Source organism: Salvelinus alpinus, chromosome 23 (genome assembly GCF_045679555.1).
Source record: "Salvelinus alpinus chromosome 23, SLU_Salpinus.1, whole genome shotgun sequence".
Taxonomy (NCBI): Eukaryota; Metazoa; Chordata; class Actinopteri; order Salmoniformes; family Salmonidae; genus Salvelinus; species Salvelinus alpinus.
This window is the reverse complement of record NC_092108.1, coordinates 5,645,289-5,660,288: the sequence shown is the minus strand read 5'-3', so window position 1 is coordinate 5,660,288 and position 15,000 is coordinate 5,645,289. Positions and strand designations below refer to the sequence as shown.

The window sequence follows — 15,000 nt, the reverse complement described above, 5'->3', positions numbered from 1 at the left end:
CACTGATTAGGGGGTGGCATGTTAAGCTTCAAAAGATGTTGGCATCATCTTTCTCTGGTTGGTGTTGTTCTGCTCGTGAGGCCTGCAGCTGTGTCTCAATAACCTGCCACACACCAACGCAAAATGGAGAGGGGGAATATTGTTTGTGTGTGTGTGAGAGAGAGTGTAGAGTGTGTGTGTGTGTGAGTGTGTGTGTGTGTGTGTGTGTGTGTGTGTGTGTGTGTGTGTGTGTGTGTGTGTGTGTGTGTGTGTGTGTGTGTGTGTGTGTGTGTGTGTGTGTGTGAGAGAGAATGTTTGTGTGTGTGTGTGTGTGTGAGAGTGTGAGTGTGTGTGTGAGAGTGTGAGTGTGTTTGTGTGTGTGTGTGTGTGTGTGAGAGAGAATGTTTGTGTGTGTGTGTGTGTGTGTGTGTGTGTGTGTGTGTGTGTGTGTGTGTGTGTGTGTGTGTGTGTGTGTGTGTGTGTGTGTGTGTGTGAGTGAGTGAGTGTGTGTGTGTGTGAGAATGTTTGTGTGTGTGTGTGTGTGTGTGTGTCTGTGGTGAGAATGTTTGTGTGTGTGTGTGTGAGTGTGTGTGTGTGTGTGTGTGTGTGTGTGTGTGTGTGTGTGTGTGTGTGTGTGTGTGTGTGTGTGTGTGTGTGTGTGTGTGTGTGTGTGTGTGTGTGTGTGTGTGTGTGTGTGTGTGTGTGTGTGTGTCTATCAGGGAGAGGGTAATTAAGACAATACAGCCTCTAGCATCAGTTGGGATGTTTTAGGAACAATATCATCTTTGTCGTGGTGGTTTGGAGGTGAAGCATCTCTGCTGTTCTTTACAAGCTCTCTGATATTCAGCTAGATTTGAAGATATTTTAGTGTTTGTTTTGTGAATATTAACTCTTTTATATTTTCAACCTATTGTAGCCTATGATGCCAGTCAAGACTTAATTTTTTTTTTTGATGGGGGGGTTGATCATCTCTAGTATTCCCTTTCTGTCTTTCTGTCACGGTAAATGTCTTCGATCGTCGGCGTTCCTCCCCATGATTTTTAAATGGTATTCCTGTTTTAACTTGGAAATGTAGAGGTGTACGTCCCAAATCCCTCTATTCCCTATGTAGTGGACTACTCTTAACCAGGACCTATAGGACTCTGGTCTAAAGTAGTGCACTACATAGTGAATAAGGTGCCATTGTGTACGCAGGCCTGTGTCCCCAACCAGACATAGCCTTAGGCAAGTTACTCTTTATCTATAATATCAACATCAGTGTCACAGTCGTGTGTAGAGAAGGACCAAGGCGGATGTAGAGTTCCACATATGTATTATAAAGTGAAACTTCGCAAACAAAAAACAATAAACAATTAACAACGAACCGTGACTAACGAGATGCTACGTGCACAAACTCAAAATACAAAATATTCAATATCCCACAAACACAGGAGGGAACAAACGCTGCTTAAATATGATCCCCAATTAGAGACAACGATTACCAGCTGCCTCTAATTGGGAATCATACCAAAAACCCCAACATAGAAAAATAAACCTAGAACCCCACATAGAAAATAATAAACTAGACTAACCCCCCCCCCCCAGTCACGCCCTGACCTACTCTACCATAGAAAATAAAGGCTCTCTATGGTCAGGAGAGAGGACGTGACAATCTTTTTTTTCCCGTTTTTTAGTGAATAGTGAATGAATAATACAATTAAATATACAATACTCCCCACTGTAGGCGTTATCGGTCTGACTGAAATGAAACACGTTTATTGTCTCGATGGTTTTAGAATAAATTTACCCCAGTATATATATTAATATAATATATAATATAAATATATATATATTTATTCTATTTGAGGCTGTTATTATTTATTCCTTTTCTTTTCTTTTCTTTAACAATGTTTCTGAGCACACAGTTCCCCCTGAGCTGTTGGGGAGGATTTCCTTATCGCCTGGTTTAGCCTGACCTCAACGGTGCTTTGTAACAGGGCTTTGTATCTCACCCAAGACCGTAACCCGAGCACAACCATAGTAATTCAAAGTGGCACCTATTTCCAGTGAGGGTTTTTCAACCATCGCAGGGGTTGAGGTTCATTCAGTATTAAAGGGTTTGAATTCAGGATATATATATATATATATATATATATATATATGGAAATTCCTCTTTTAAGACTTGAAAAATTCATTTTCCATTCTTGAGTGTTTCTATCCTGCTGAGGGATACTTACTGTAATGCCATTTGACATAAACCTTTATGACTTGTTATGAGACCTACTATGACAGGCTTATAACAGGCTATGTCAAGCGTAGTCCTATACTGTACGTCTATCTACTGTGACTCCTCAACCTGCGTCTCCACTTCTCTGTTCAGCCCTCATTTCTATCTATAATGACCTGAAACGAGACACTCATTCATATTAGATGACCGAGACACTCATTTATATTACCTGAACAAAACACTCTGATTTCTATATCCTGGACAATAGACACTCATCAATGCATGAAGACATAATTAGCTCTGGCAGATTGACTGTATTAGCGTGTGCCTAGGCATCTGTATTTGTAGAAGCGTTGTTCTCACACTGTGTGTGTCTGCATAGTGTGTGTATGTGTGTGTGTGTTTACCTGCGCAGTGTGTGTGTGTGTGTTTACCTGCGCAGTGTGTGTGTGTGTGTTTACCTGCGCAGTGTGTGTGTGTGTGTTTACCTGCGCAGTGTGTGTGTGTGTGTTTACCTGCGCAGTGTGTGTGTGTGTGTTTACCTGCGCAGTGTGTGTGTGTGTGTTTACCTGCGCAGTGTGTGTGTGTGTGTGTGTGTTTCTCAGTGGCTGTGACAGTAGTGGTCAGACAGCAACTTGATGTCTTAGTTAATTTACGACAACAGGGGCGGGAGAGAGAGAGAGAGAGAGAGAGAGAGAGAGAGAGAGAGAGAGAGAGAGAGAGAGAGAGAGAGAGAGAGAGAGAGAGAGAGAGAGAGAGAGAGAGAGAGAGAGAGAGAGAGAGAGAGAGAGAGAGAGAGAGAGCCAAGTCCCTATTGAAAGCTAAGCCAAGAGACAGACCAGAGCAGCCAGGACAGAGACAGACCAGAGCAGCCAGGACAGAGACAGACCAGAACAGCCAGGACAGAGACAGAGCAGAGCAGCCAGGACAGAGACAGAGCAGAGCAGCCAGGACAGAGACAGACCAGAGCAGCCAGGACAGAGACAGACCAGAGCAGCCAGGACAGAGACAGACCAGAACAGCCAGGACAGAGACAGACCAGAACAGCCAGGACAGAGACAGACCAGGGGTTATCCATTGTTATCCATTGTTAGCTAAACGTTTTGATCTGTTGCATCAGAATCATTGCTTTTGAACAGTTGTTTTAGTGTAGTCTAGGCCTACTGGTTGTATGAATTTGGGATCTATCGTCCCACAACTGTCCAAGAGTCTGTTTGGGCTATTTCTGTCTCGACAAGAAGACAGTTGTCTACAGTTGGAAGGAAAGGCAACCTGCGCAATTTGGACAGCTGCAAATACCAAATACATGATTGTTGAGTTGAGACTGTCAGTGAAAAGTAGAGATACCCAGCCCGTTACCAGCAGGTATCCTAGTGGTTAGAGCGTTGGACCAGTAACCAGCAGGTAGCCTAGTGGTCAGAGTGTTGGGCCAGTAACCAGCAGGTAACCTAGTGGTTAGAGTGTTGGACTAGTAACCAGCAGGTAGCCTAGTGGTTAGAGCGTTGGACCAGTAACCAGCAGGTAGCCTAGTGGTCAGAGTGTTGGGCCAGTAACCAGCAGGTATCCTAGTGGTCAGAGCGTTGGGCCTGTAACCAGCAGGTAGCCTAGTGGTTAGAGCGTTGGGCCAGTAACCAGCAGGTAGCCTAGTGGTTAGAGTGTTGGGCCCGTAACCAGCAGGTAGCCTAGTGGTTAGAGTGTTGGGCCAGTAACCAGCAGGTAGCAGGCAGCCTAGTGGTTAGAGTGTTGGACCAGTAACCAGCAGGTAGCCTAGTGGTTAGAGCGTTGGGCCAGTAACCAGCAGGTAGCCTAGTGGTTAGAGCGTTGGGCCAGTAACCAGCAGGTAGTCTAGTGATTAGAGCGTTGGACCAGTAACCAGCAGGTAGCCTAGTGGTTAGAGCGTTGGGCCAGTAACCAGCAGGTAGCCTAGTGGTTAGAGTGTTGGGCCAGTAACCAGTAGGTAGCCTAGTGGTTAGAGCATTGGGCCTGTAACCGAAAAGTAGCCTAGTGGTTAGATTGTTAGGCCAGTAACCAGCAGGTAGCCCAGTGGTTAGAGCGTTGGACTAGTAACCAGCAGGTAGCCTAGTGGTTAGAGCGTTGGGCCAGTAACCAGCAGGTAGCCTAGTGGTTAGAGTGTTGGGCCAGTAACCAGCAGGTAACCTAGTGGTCAGAGTGTTGGGCCAGTAACCAGCAGGTAGCCTAGTGGTCAGAGCGTTGGACTAGTAACCAGCAGGTAGCCTAGTGGTTAGAGTGTTGGGCCAGTAACCAGCAGGTAGCCTAGTGGTCAGAGCGTTGGGCCTGTAACCAGCAGGTAGCCTAGTGGTTAGAGCGTTGGGCCTGTAACCAGCAGGTATCCTAGTGGTTAGAGCGTTGGGCCAGTAACCAGCAGGTAGCCTAGTGGTTAGAGCGTTGGGCCAGTAACCAGCAGGTAGCCTAGTGGTTAGAGCGTTGGGCCTGTAACCAGCAGGTAGCCTAGTGGTTAGAGTGTTGGGCCAGTAACCAGCAGGTAGCCTAGTGGTTAGAGCGTTGGGCCAGTAACCAGCAGGTAGCCTAGTGGTCAGAGCGTTGGGCCTGTAACCAGCAGGTAGCCTAGTGGTTAGAGCGTTGGGCCAGTAACCAGCAGGTAGCCTAGTGGTTAGAGTGTTGGGCCGGTAGCCTAGTGGTTAGAGTGTTGGGCCGGTAGCCTAGTGGTTAGAGTGTTGGGCCAGTAACCAGCAGGTAGCCTAGTGGTTAGAGCGTTGGGCCAGTAACCAGCAGGTAGCCTAGTGGTCAGAGCGTTGGGCCTGTAACCAGCAGGTAGCCTAGTGGTTAGAGCGTTGGGCCAGTAACCAGCAGGTAGCCTATTGGTAAGAGCGTTGGGCCAGTAACCAGCAGGTAGCCTATTGGTAAGAGCGTTGGGCCAGTAACCAGCAGGTAGCCTAGTGGTCAGAGCGTTGGGCCTGTAACCAGCAGGTAGCCTAGTGGTTAGAGCGTTGGACTAGTAACCAGCAGGTAGACTAGTGGTTAGAGCGTTGGGCCAGTAACCAGCAGGTAGCCTAGTGGTTAGAGCGTTGGACTAGTAACCAGCAGGTAGACTAGTGGTTAGAGCGTTGGGCCAGTAACCAGCAGGTAGCCTAGTGGTTAGAGCGTTGGGACAGTAACCAGCAGGTAGCCTAGTGGTTAGAGCGTTGGGCCAGTAACCAGCAGGTAGCCTAGTGGTTAGAGTGTTGGGCTAGTAACCAGCAGGTAGCCTAGTGGTTAGAGTGTTAGGTCAGTAACCAGCAGGTAGCCTAGTGGTTAGAGCGTTGGGCCAGTAACCAGCAGGTTAGTGGTTAGAGTGTTGGACCAGTAACCAGCAGGTAGTCTAGTGGTTAGAGTGTTGGGCCAGTAACCAGCAGGTAGCCTAGTGGTTAGAGCGTTGGGCCAGTAACCAGCAGGTAGTCTAGTGGTTAGAGCATTGGGCCAGTAACCAGCAGGTAGCCTAGTGGTTAGAGCGTTGGACCAGTAACCAGCAGGTAGCCTAGTGGTTAGAGCGTTGGGCCCGTAACCAGCAGGTAGCCTAGTGGTTAGAACGTTGGGCCTGTAACCAGCAGGTAGCCTAGTGGTTAGAGCGTTGGGCCCGTAACCAGCAGGTAGCCTAGTGGTTAGAGTGTTGGACCAGTAACCAGCAGGTAGCCTAGTGGTCAGAGTGTTGGGCCAGTAACCAGCAGGTAGCCTAGTGGTTAGAGCGTTGGGCCTGTAACCAGCAGGTATCCTAGTGGTTAGAGCGTTGGACCAGTAACCAGCAGGTAGCCTAGTGGTTAGAGTGTTGGGCCAGTAACCGAAAGGTTGCTGGATTGAATCCCCGAGCTGACAAGGTAAAAATCTGTTGTTCTGCCCCTGAACAAGGCAGTTAACCCACTGTTCCTAGGCTGTCATTGTAAATAGGAATCTGTTTTTAACTGACTTGCCTAGTAAAATAAAGGTAAATCAGTCCATCAAGTCTTAGGTCTGGGTCAGGACTGGGTCAGGTCTGGGTCAGGACTGGGTCAGGTCATAATATCTCAGCATCTCGTCTCAGGTCTGGTTCAGGTCTGGGTCAGGTCTGGGTCAGGTCTGGGTCAGGCCATAACATCTCAGCATCTCGTCTCAGGTCTGGTTCAGGTCTGGGTCAGGTCTGGGTCAGGTCTGGGTCAGGTCTGGGTCAGGACTGGGTCAGGTCTGGGTCAGGACTGGGTCAGGTCATAATATCTCAGCATCTCGTCTCAGGTCTGGTTCAGGTCTGGGTCAGGTCTGGGTCAGGTCTGGGTCAGGTCATAATGTCTCAGCATCTCGTCTCAGGTCTGGTTCAGGTCTGGGTCAGGTCTGGGTCAGGACTGGGTCAGGTCATAATGTCTCAGCATCTCGTCTCAGGTCTGGTTCAGGTCTGGGTCAGGTCTGGGTCAGGTCTGGGTCAGGTCTGGGTCAGGTCATAATATCTCATCAACGTTACACATTATGTTTGCTCTTGCCAGGCAGCGTGGGAAAAATGCCCTTGTGTGCCTTAGAAAACCCTGGATAGACTCCACAGACACATCACCACAGGCGTCCACCATTGCCTCCAGGAGGTGTTGCTGTGCGTACGTGTTGCTGTCATACACTCTTCACCACCATGCTGAGAAATATTCATTCATCGGATTCAGAAATGCTGGCAAAAAAAGAACGGTGAACCTGGGTGTGGTCGCTGAACCAGGCGCCAACCAGAGCAGCCCGATGGAAACTCACGTCATCCCAAATGGTTGCCCTGGCTTCCCATCCTGTTGAAGAATGTTATTTGTGCGGCTGATCTAGAAATGGAAGGGGTTGTGCCGTGTCGTATGGACCCACGTTGACGTGGCGGTGGAGGACGCCACGATTGCTGATGGCTGCACGTAGGGTGACGTCGCCTCCCCTCTGGCCAGGAACCTGTATGATGGCACGGTGACCAATGATGTTTCACTAGGGCAGTCTCCTGCTCAGCTGTGAGAAGTCTCCACCTAACCTCCATATTCATCAGGGCAGTCTCCTGCTCAGCTGTGAGAAGTCTCCATCTACCTCCATATTCACCATGGCAGTCTCCTGCTCAGCTGTGAGAAGTCTCCACCTACCTCCATATTCACCAGGACAGTCTCCTGCTCAGCTGTGAGAAGTCTCCTGCTCAGCTGTGAGAAGTCTCCACCTACCTCCATATTCACCAGGGGAGTCTCCTGCTCAGCTGTGAGAAGTCTCCACCTAACCTCCATATTCACCAGAGCAGTCTCCTGCTCAGCTGTTAGAAGTCTCCACCTAACCTCCATATTCACCAGGGCAGTCTCCTGCTCAGCTGTGAGAAGTCTCCACCTAACCTCCATATTCACCAGGGAAGTCTCCTGCTCAGCTGTGAGAAGTCTCCACCTAACCTCCATATTCACCAGGGCAGTCTCCTGCTCAGCTGTGAGAAGTCTCCACCTAACCTCCATATTCATCAGGGCAGTCTCCTGCTCAGCTGTGAGAAGTCTCCACCTAACCTCCATATTCACCAGGGCAGTCTCCTGCTCAGCTGTGAGAAGTCTCCACCTAACCTCCATATTCACCAGGGCAGTCTCCTGCTCAGCTGTGAGAAGTCTCCACCTAACCTCCATATTCACCAGGGCAGTCTCCTGCTCAGCTGTGAGAAGTCTCCACCTAACCTCCATATTCACCAGGGCAGTCTCCTGCTCAGCTGTGAGAAGTCTCCACCTAACCTCCATATTCATCAGGGCAGTCTCCTGCTCAGCTGTGAGAAGTCTCCACCTAACCTCCATATTCACCAGGGCAGTCTCCTGCTCAGCTGTGAGAAGTCTCCACCTAACCTCCATATTCACCAGGGCAGTCTCCTGCTCAGCTGTGAGAAGTCTCCACCTAACCTCCATATTCACCAGGGCAGTCTCCTGCTCAGCTGTGAGAAGTCTCCACCTAACCTCTATATTCACCAGGGCAGTCTCCTGCTCAGCTGTGAGAAGTCTCCACCTAACCTCCATATTCACCAGTGCAGTCTCCTGCTCAGCTGTGAGAAGTCTCCACCTAACCTCCATATTCACCAGGGCAGTCTCCTGCTCAGCTGTGAGAAGTCTCCACCTAACCTCCATATTCACCAGGGCAGTCTCCTGCTCAGCTGTGAGAAGTCTCCACCTAACCTCCATATTCACCAGGGCAGTCTCCTGCTCAGCTGTGAGAATTCTCCACCTACCCTCCATATTCACCAGGGCAGTCTCCTGCTCAGCTGTGAGAAGTCTCCACCTAACCTCCATATTCACCAGGGCAGTCTCCTGCTCAGCTGTGAGAAGTCTCCACCTAACCTCCAATAGATGGCCGCCTCTCAGTTGTGCAAAAATGAAATTTGACCATTACTGACCTATGGTCATCCATTACTGACCTATGGTCATCCATTACTGACCTATGGCCATCCATTACTGACCTATGGTCATCCATTACTGACCTATGGCCATCCATTACTGACCTATGGTCATCCATTACTGACCTATGGTCATCCATTACTGACCTATTGTCATCCATTACTGTAGTAAAAATTACACTGAGAACAAAGTGGAGTCTATATGCCCTACATGTATCACAGTAAGAACAAGGCAAATTACCTGTTTTCCCTTCTGAAAGAACGGACAATGGATGGAACCGTGTTAACGGCTTAGATTGTCCAGCTCCTCTCGAAGTCCTCCCATGTATGAGCACATGATGCACTAGGGTGGCACGGATTTCATCTGAGATTACTTGTCTTTGTTGTTGTTGTTTTCGCCCTCGTCCTCGTCCTCGTCCTCGTCCTCTCTGTTGTCTCGCAACTTCGGCATTGTTAGGATCCATTGAGGATGTCTGTGTGAGGATGTCTGTGTGAGGATGTCTGTGTGAGGATATCTGTGTGTGGATGTCTGTGTGAGGATGTCTGTGTGAGGATGTCTGTGTGAGGATGTCTGTGTGAGGATGTCTGTGTGAGGATGTCTGTGTGAGGATGTCTGTGTGAGGATGTCTGTGTGAGTGTGTGTGTATTGTGTGTGTGTGTGTGTGTGTGTGTGTATGTGTATTGTTTGTGTATTGTGTGTGTGTATGTGTGTATGTATGTGTAGTGTGTGTGTGTGTGTATGTGTATTGTGTGTGTGTGCATTGTGTGTATGTGTGTATGTGTATTGTGTGTGTGTGCATTGTGTGTATGTGTGTGTGTGTGTGTGTGTGTGTATGTGTATTGTGTGTGCATTGTGTGTATGTGTGTGTGTTGCCTGCTCTAGGTCTGCTCTGACCCTTTCCCCTCTTCTAAAGAACATTCTGGGCTCCAGGGCTCCTGCTAAGGTGTTAGAGCTGACCTTTAGTGTGTGTGTGTGTGTGTGTTGTGTGTGTGTGTGTGTGTGTGTTGTGTGTGTGTGTGTGGCGCGGGGGCAGCTATATGTACAACCTACTGTACATCTCTCAGAAGTCCCCCTAAGTCCTCTCTGACACTTTTTAGTCATGCCTATAGGCCTGTATAGGTCAGTGTGTGTGTGTGTGTGTGTGTGTGTGTGTGTGTGTGTGTGTGTGTGTGTGTGTGTGTGTGTGTGTGTGTGTGTGTGTGTGTGTGTGTGTGTGTGTGTGTGTGTGTGTGTGTGTGTGTGTGTGTGTGTGTGTGTACACTTTGTAGTCATGCCTACAGGCCTTCGGGTCAGAGGGGCTCGCCAGCACAGCAGCACCCCTGTAAGCTGAACAACATTTTGTAACGGGAAAGCAGGCCTCTTAACAGTTCCACAGTTCTCTAATTTCTCTGATTCTAATTGTGACGTAATAAAGACCCTAATGCAGTGTTCAATCTAAATGCAGTCCGGTAGCTTTAGTCTCACAATAATACAGCTAAAATACACCTGCTGTAAAATGGCCCAGTGTGTCTCAGTGTGTCTCAGTGTGTCTCAGTGTGTCCCAGTGTGTCCCAGTGTGTCCCAGTGTGTCTCAGTGTGTCTCAGTGTGTCCCAGTGTGTCTCAGTGTGTCTCAGTGTGTCTCAGTGTGTCCCAGTGTGTCTCAGTGTGTCTCAGTGTGTCTCAGTGTGTTCCAGTGTGTCTCAGTGTGTCTCAATGTGTCTCAGTGTGTCTCAGTGTGTCTCAGTGTGTCTCAGTGTGTCCCAGTGTGTCCCAGTGTGTCCCAGTGTGTCTCAGTGTGTCTCAGTGTGGCCCAGTGTGGCCCAGTGTGTCCCAGTGTGTCTCAGTGTGTCTCAGTGTGTCTCAGTGTCTCAGTGTGTCTCAGTCTCAGTGTGTCTCAGTGTCTCAGTGTGTCTCAGTGTGTCTCACTGTGTCTCAGTGTGTCCCAGTGTGTCTCAGTGTGTCTCAGTGTGTCTCAATGTGTCTCAGTGTGTCTCAGTGTGTCTCAATGTGTCTCACTGTGTCTCAGTGTGTCCCAGTGTGTCTCAGTGTGTCTCAGTGTGTCTCAGTGTGTTCCAGTGTGTCTCAGTGTGTCTCAATGTGTCTCACTGTGTCTCAGTGTGTCTCAGTGTGTCTCAGTGTGTCTCAGTGTGTCCCAGTGTGTCCCAGTGTGTCCCAGTGTGTCTCAGTGTGTCTCAGTGTGTCCCAGTGTGTCCCAGTGTGTCTCAGTGTGTCTCAGTGTGTCTCAGTGTCTCAGTGTGTCTCAGTGTGTCTCAGTGTGTCCCAGTGTGTCCCAGTGTGTCTCAGTGTGTCTCAGTGTGTCTCAGTGTGTTCCAGTGTGTCTCAGTGTGTCTCAATGTGTCTCACTGTGTCTCAGTGTGTCTCAGTGTGTCTCAGTGTGTCCCAGTGTGTCCCAGTGTGTCCCAGTGTGTCTCAGTGTGTCTCAGTGTGTCAGTGTGGCCCAGTGTGTCCCAGTGTGTCTCAGTGTGTCTCAGTGTGTCTCAATGTGTCTCAGTGTGTCTCAGTGTCTCAGTGTGTCTCAGTGTCTCAGTGTGTCTCAGTGTGTCTCAGTGTGTCTCAGTGTGTCTCAGTGTGTCTCAGTGTGTCTCAGTGTGTCTCAGTGTCTCAGTGTGTCTCAGTGTGTCTCAGTGTGTCTCAGTGTCTCAGTGTGTCTCAGTGTGTCTCAGTGTGTCTCAGTGTGTCTCAGTGTGTCTCAGTGTGTCCCAGTGTGTCTCAGTGTGTCTCAATGTGTCTCAGTGTGTCTCACTGTGTCCCAGTGTGTCTCAGTGTGTCCCAGTGTGTCCCAGTGTGTCTCAGTGTGTCCCAGTGTGTCTCAGTGCCTCAGTGTGTCTCAGTGATCTGTCTGTCCTGTTGGGCTGTTCAGATCAAAGAACACAACAACATCGTTGCCATAGCAGATATGAGTCCATAATTAGCTGCTTCTTGTAATGAATGACGACAACAACAAGAAACTATGGTCTGTGTCCCAAATCACACCCTATTCCTTATATAGTGCACTACATTAGATCAGGACCCATAGGGTATGGAATATGACCCATAGGGTAGGGAATAGGGCCCATAGGGTAGGGAATAGGCACCATAGGGTAGGGAATAGGACCCAGAGGATAGGGAATAGGACCCATAGGGTAGGGAATAGGACCCATATGGTAGGGAATAGGACCCATAAGGAAGGGAATAGGGCCCACAGGGTAGGGAATAGGGCCCATATGGTAGGGAATAGGACCCATAGGGTAGGGAATAGGACTCGTAGGGTAGGGAATAGGACCCATAGGGTAGGGAATAGGACCCATAGGGTTGGGAATAGGACCCATAGGGTAGGGAATAGGGCCCATAGGGTAGGGAATAGGGCCCATAGGGTAGGGAATAGGGCCCATAGGGTAGGGAATAGGACCCATAGGGTAGGGAATAGGGCCCATAGGGTAGGGAATAGGGCCCATAGGGTAGGGAATAGGGCCCACAGGGTAGGGAATAGGACCCATAGGGTAGGGAATAGGCACCATAGGGTAGGGAATAGGACCCATAGGGTAGGGAATAGGACCCATAGGGTAGGGAATAGGGCCCATAGTGTAGGGAATAGGACCATAGGGTAGGGAATAGGGACCATAGGGGAGGGAATAGGACCCATAACGTAGGGAATAGGGCCCATAGGGTAGGTAATAGGCACCATAGGGTAGGGAATAGGACCCAGAGGATAGGGAATAGGACCCATAGGGTAGGGAATAGGACCCATATGGTAGGGAATAGGACCCATAAGGAAGGGAATAGGGCCCACAGGGTAGGGAATAGGGCCCATAGGGTAGGGAATAGGACCCATACGTTAGGGAATAGGGCCCATATGGTAGGGAATAGGGCCCATAGGGTAGGGAATAGGGCTCATAGGGTAGGGAATAGGACCCATAGGGTAGGGAATAGGGCCCATAGGGTAGGGAATTGGACCCGTAGGGTAGGGAATAGGACCCATCGGGTAGGGAATAGAACCCATAGGGTAGGGAATAGGGTCCATAGGGTAGGGAATAGGACCCATAGCGTAGGGAATAGGACCCATAGCGTAGGGAATAGGGCCCATAGGGTAGGGAATAGGACCCATAGCATAGGGAATAGGGCCCATAACGTAGGGAATAGGGCCCATAAATGTAGGGAATAGGGACCATAGGGTAGGGAATAGGACCCATAGGGTAGGGAATAGGGCCCACAGGGTAGGGAATAGGACCCATAGGGTAGGGAATAGGCACCATAGGGTAGGGAATAGGACCCATAGGGTAGGGAATAGGACCCATAGGGTAGGGAATAGGGCCCATAGTGTAGGGAATAGGACCATAGGGTAGGGAATAGGGACCCATAGGGGAGGGAATAGGACCCATAACGTAGGGAATAGGGCCCATAGGGTAGGTAATAGGCACCATAGGGTAGGGAATAGGACCCAGAGGATAGGGAATAGGACCCATAGGGTAGGGAATAGGACCCATATGGTAGGGAATAGGACCCATAAGGAAGGGAATAGGGCCCACAGGGTAGGGAATAGGGCCCATAGGGTAGGGAATAGGACCCATACGTTAGGGAATAGGGCCCATAGGGTAGGGAATAGGGCCCATAGGGTAGGGAATAGGGCCCATAGGGTAGGGAATAGGACCCATAGGGTAGGGAATAGGACCCATAGGGTAGGGAATAGGGCCCATAGGGTAGGGAATAGGGCCATAGGGTAGGGAATAGGACCCATAGGGTAGGGAATAGGGACCATAGGGTAGGGAATAGGACCCATGACGTAGGGAATAGGGCCCATAGGGTAGGGAATAGGACCCATAGCGTAGGGAATAGGGCCCATAGGGTAGGGAATAGGACCCATAGCGTAAGGAATAGGGCCCATAACGTAGGGAATAGGGCCCATAAATGTAGGGAATAGGGACCATAGGGTAGGGAATAGGACCCATAACGTAGGGATTAGTGTGTGATTTGGGACTCAGACATGACTTCTGCATCCTGCTGTGGATTTGAAGATGAAACGAAAGGTAGAATTATATTTACAGTATTTTAATTTCACCAGGCTGCATGTCTTAGCTTAAGGGTTGTCATCTCATCAGAGCAACTTTTAATTGCAGTTTTGAATTCCTGAAGATTGCCGAGCTAACTTTCTGTCCCGAAGTGCCTGGTTGGGTTGTAGAACTATAGATCAATGTAATGTACAGATTAGGATTAGCCGTGTTAATCATGTGTTAATTCTTGTTAATGTATTCATACCACATCTGGGAGATGTCATATTCATGATGTCATATTCATACAGCATCTTCGCCATGAGGATAATTACATGACGTCATATTCATGATGGCATATTCATGATGTCATATTCACGATGTCATATTCATGATGTCATATCCACGATGTCATAATCATGATGTCATATTTATGATGTCATAATCATGCAGTATCGTCGCCATGAGTATAATTACAGGACGTCATATTCATGATGTCATATTCATGATATCATATTCATGATGTCATAATCATGATGTCATATTCACGATGTCATAATCATGATGTCATATTTATGATGTCATAATCATGCAGTATCGTCGCCATGAGTATAATTACAGGACGTCATATTCATGATGTCATATTCATGTTGTCTTAATCATGATGTCATAATCATGATGTCATATTCACGATGTCATAATCATGATGTCATATTTATGATGTCATAATCATGCAGTATCTTCAGAAGTACGTGTCCTTTAATGGCTGAAGCCTCATTGTATCAGGATGTCATACACCCTGGTGGGGCGACCATGTTGTAGTCCCCTGCTCCCCCCCTCCTCATAACAGTTATTTTCAGCCAGACAGCCTTTACTTCAGCTAAGTGTTTCTGAAGACATGTCAATGACTAACTGTAGAGGTTTGAAATAAATCATGTTCATAACTCCGTCTGTGTTTGAGTCCTAAATTCCCTATATAGTGCACTACTTTTGACCAAAACCCTATGTGTAGAACGTAGGGAATAGGGTCTCATTTGGGACTCAGTACCTCTGTCTGCTTCTCCAGCAGTCAGTCTGTGATTAGAGCCCTGGCTGTCATTATCCTGTCAGAAGCAGGGTCAGCTACCAGGTCATGTTGCATTGTCTGCTTGTTGAAGCTATTATCTACTGTATTATCTACTATATTATCTACAATCTGACCAATAAAAAAGAAACACTTTGTGAAGCTTCCTCTGTAATCAGAGAGAAAGAGAGAGAGAGAGAGAGAGAGAGAGAGAGAGAGAGAGAGAGAGAGAGAGAGAGAGAGAGCGAGAGAGAGAGAGAGAGAGAGAGAGAGAGAGAGAGAGAGAGAGAGAGAGAGAGAGAGAGAGAGAGAGAGAGAGGAGAGAGAGAGAGATGAGAGAGGAGAGAGAGAGAGAGAGAGAGAGAGAGAGAGAGAGAGAGAGAGAGAGAGAGAGAGAGAGAGAGAGAGAGAGAGAGAGAGAGAGAGAGAGAGAGGCCCCG

At 48.6% G+C, this 15,000-nt stretch overlaps 1 protein-coding gene across 1 annotated transcript in view; it reads left to right on the top strand.

Moving 5' to 3' along the window:
• The window catches only part of LOC139551373 (receptor-type tyrosine-protein phosphatase mu-like), a 565,336-nt gene that overhangs the window by 24,433 nt on the left and 525,903 nt on the right, over positions 1–15,000 (top strand). The gene's annotated exons all lie outside the window — the stretch shown is intronic.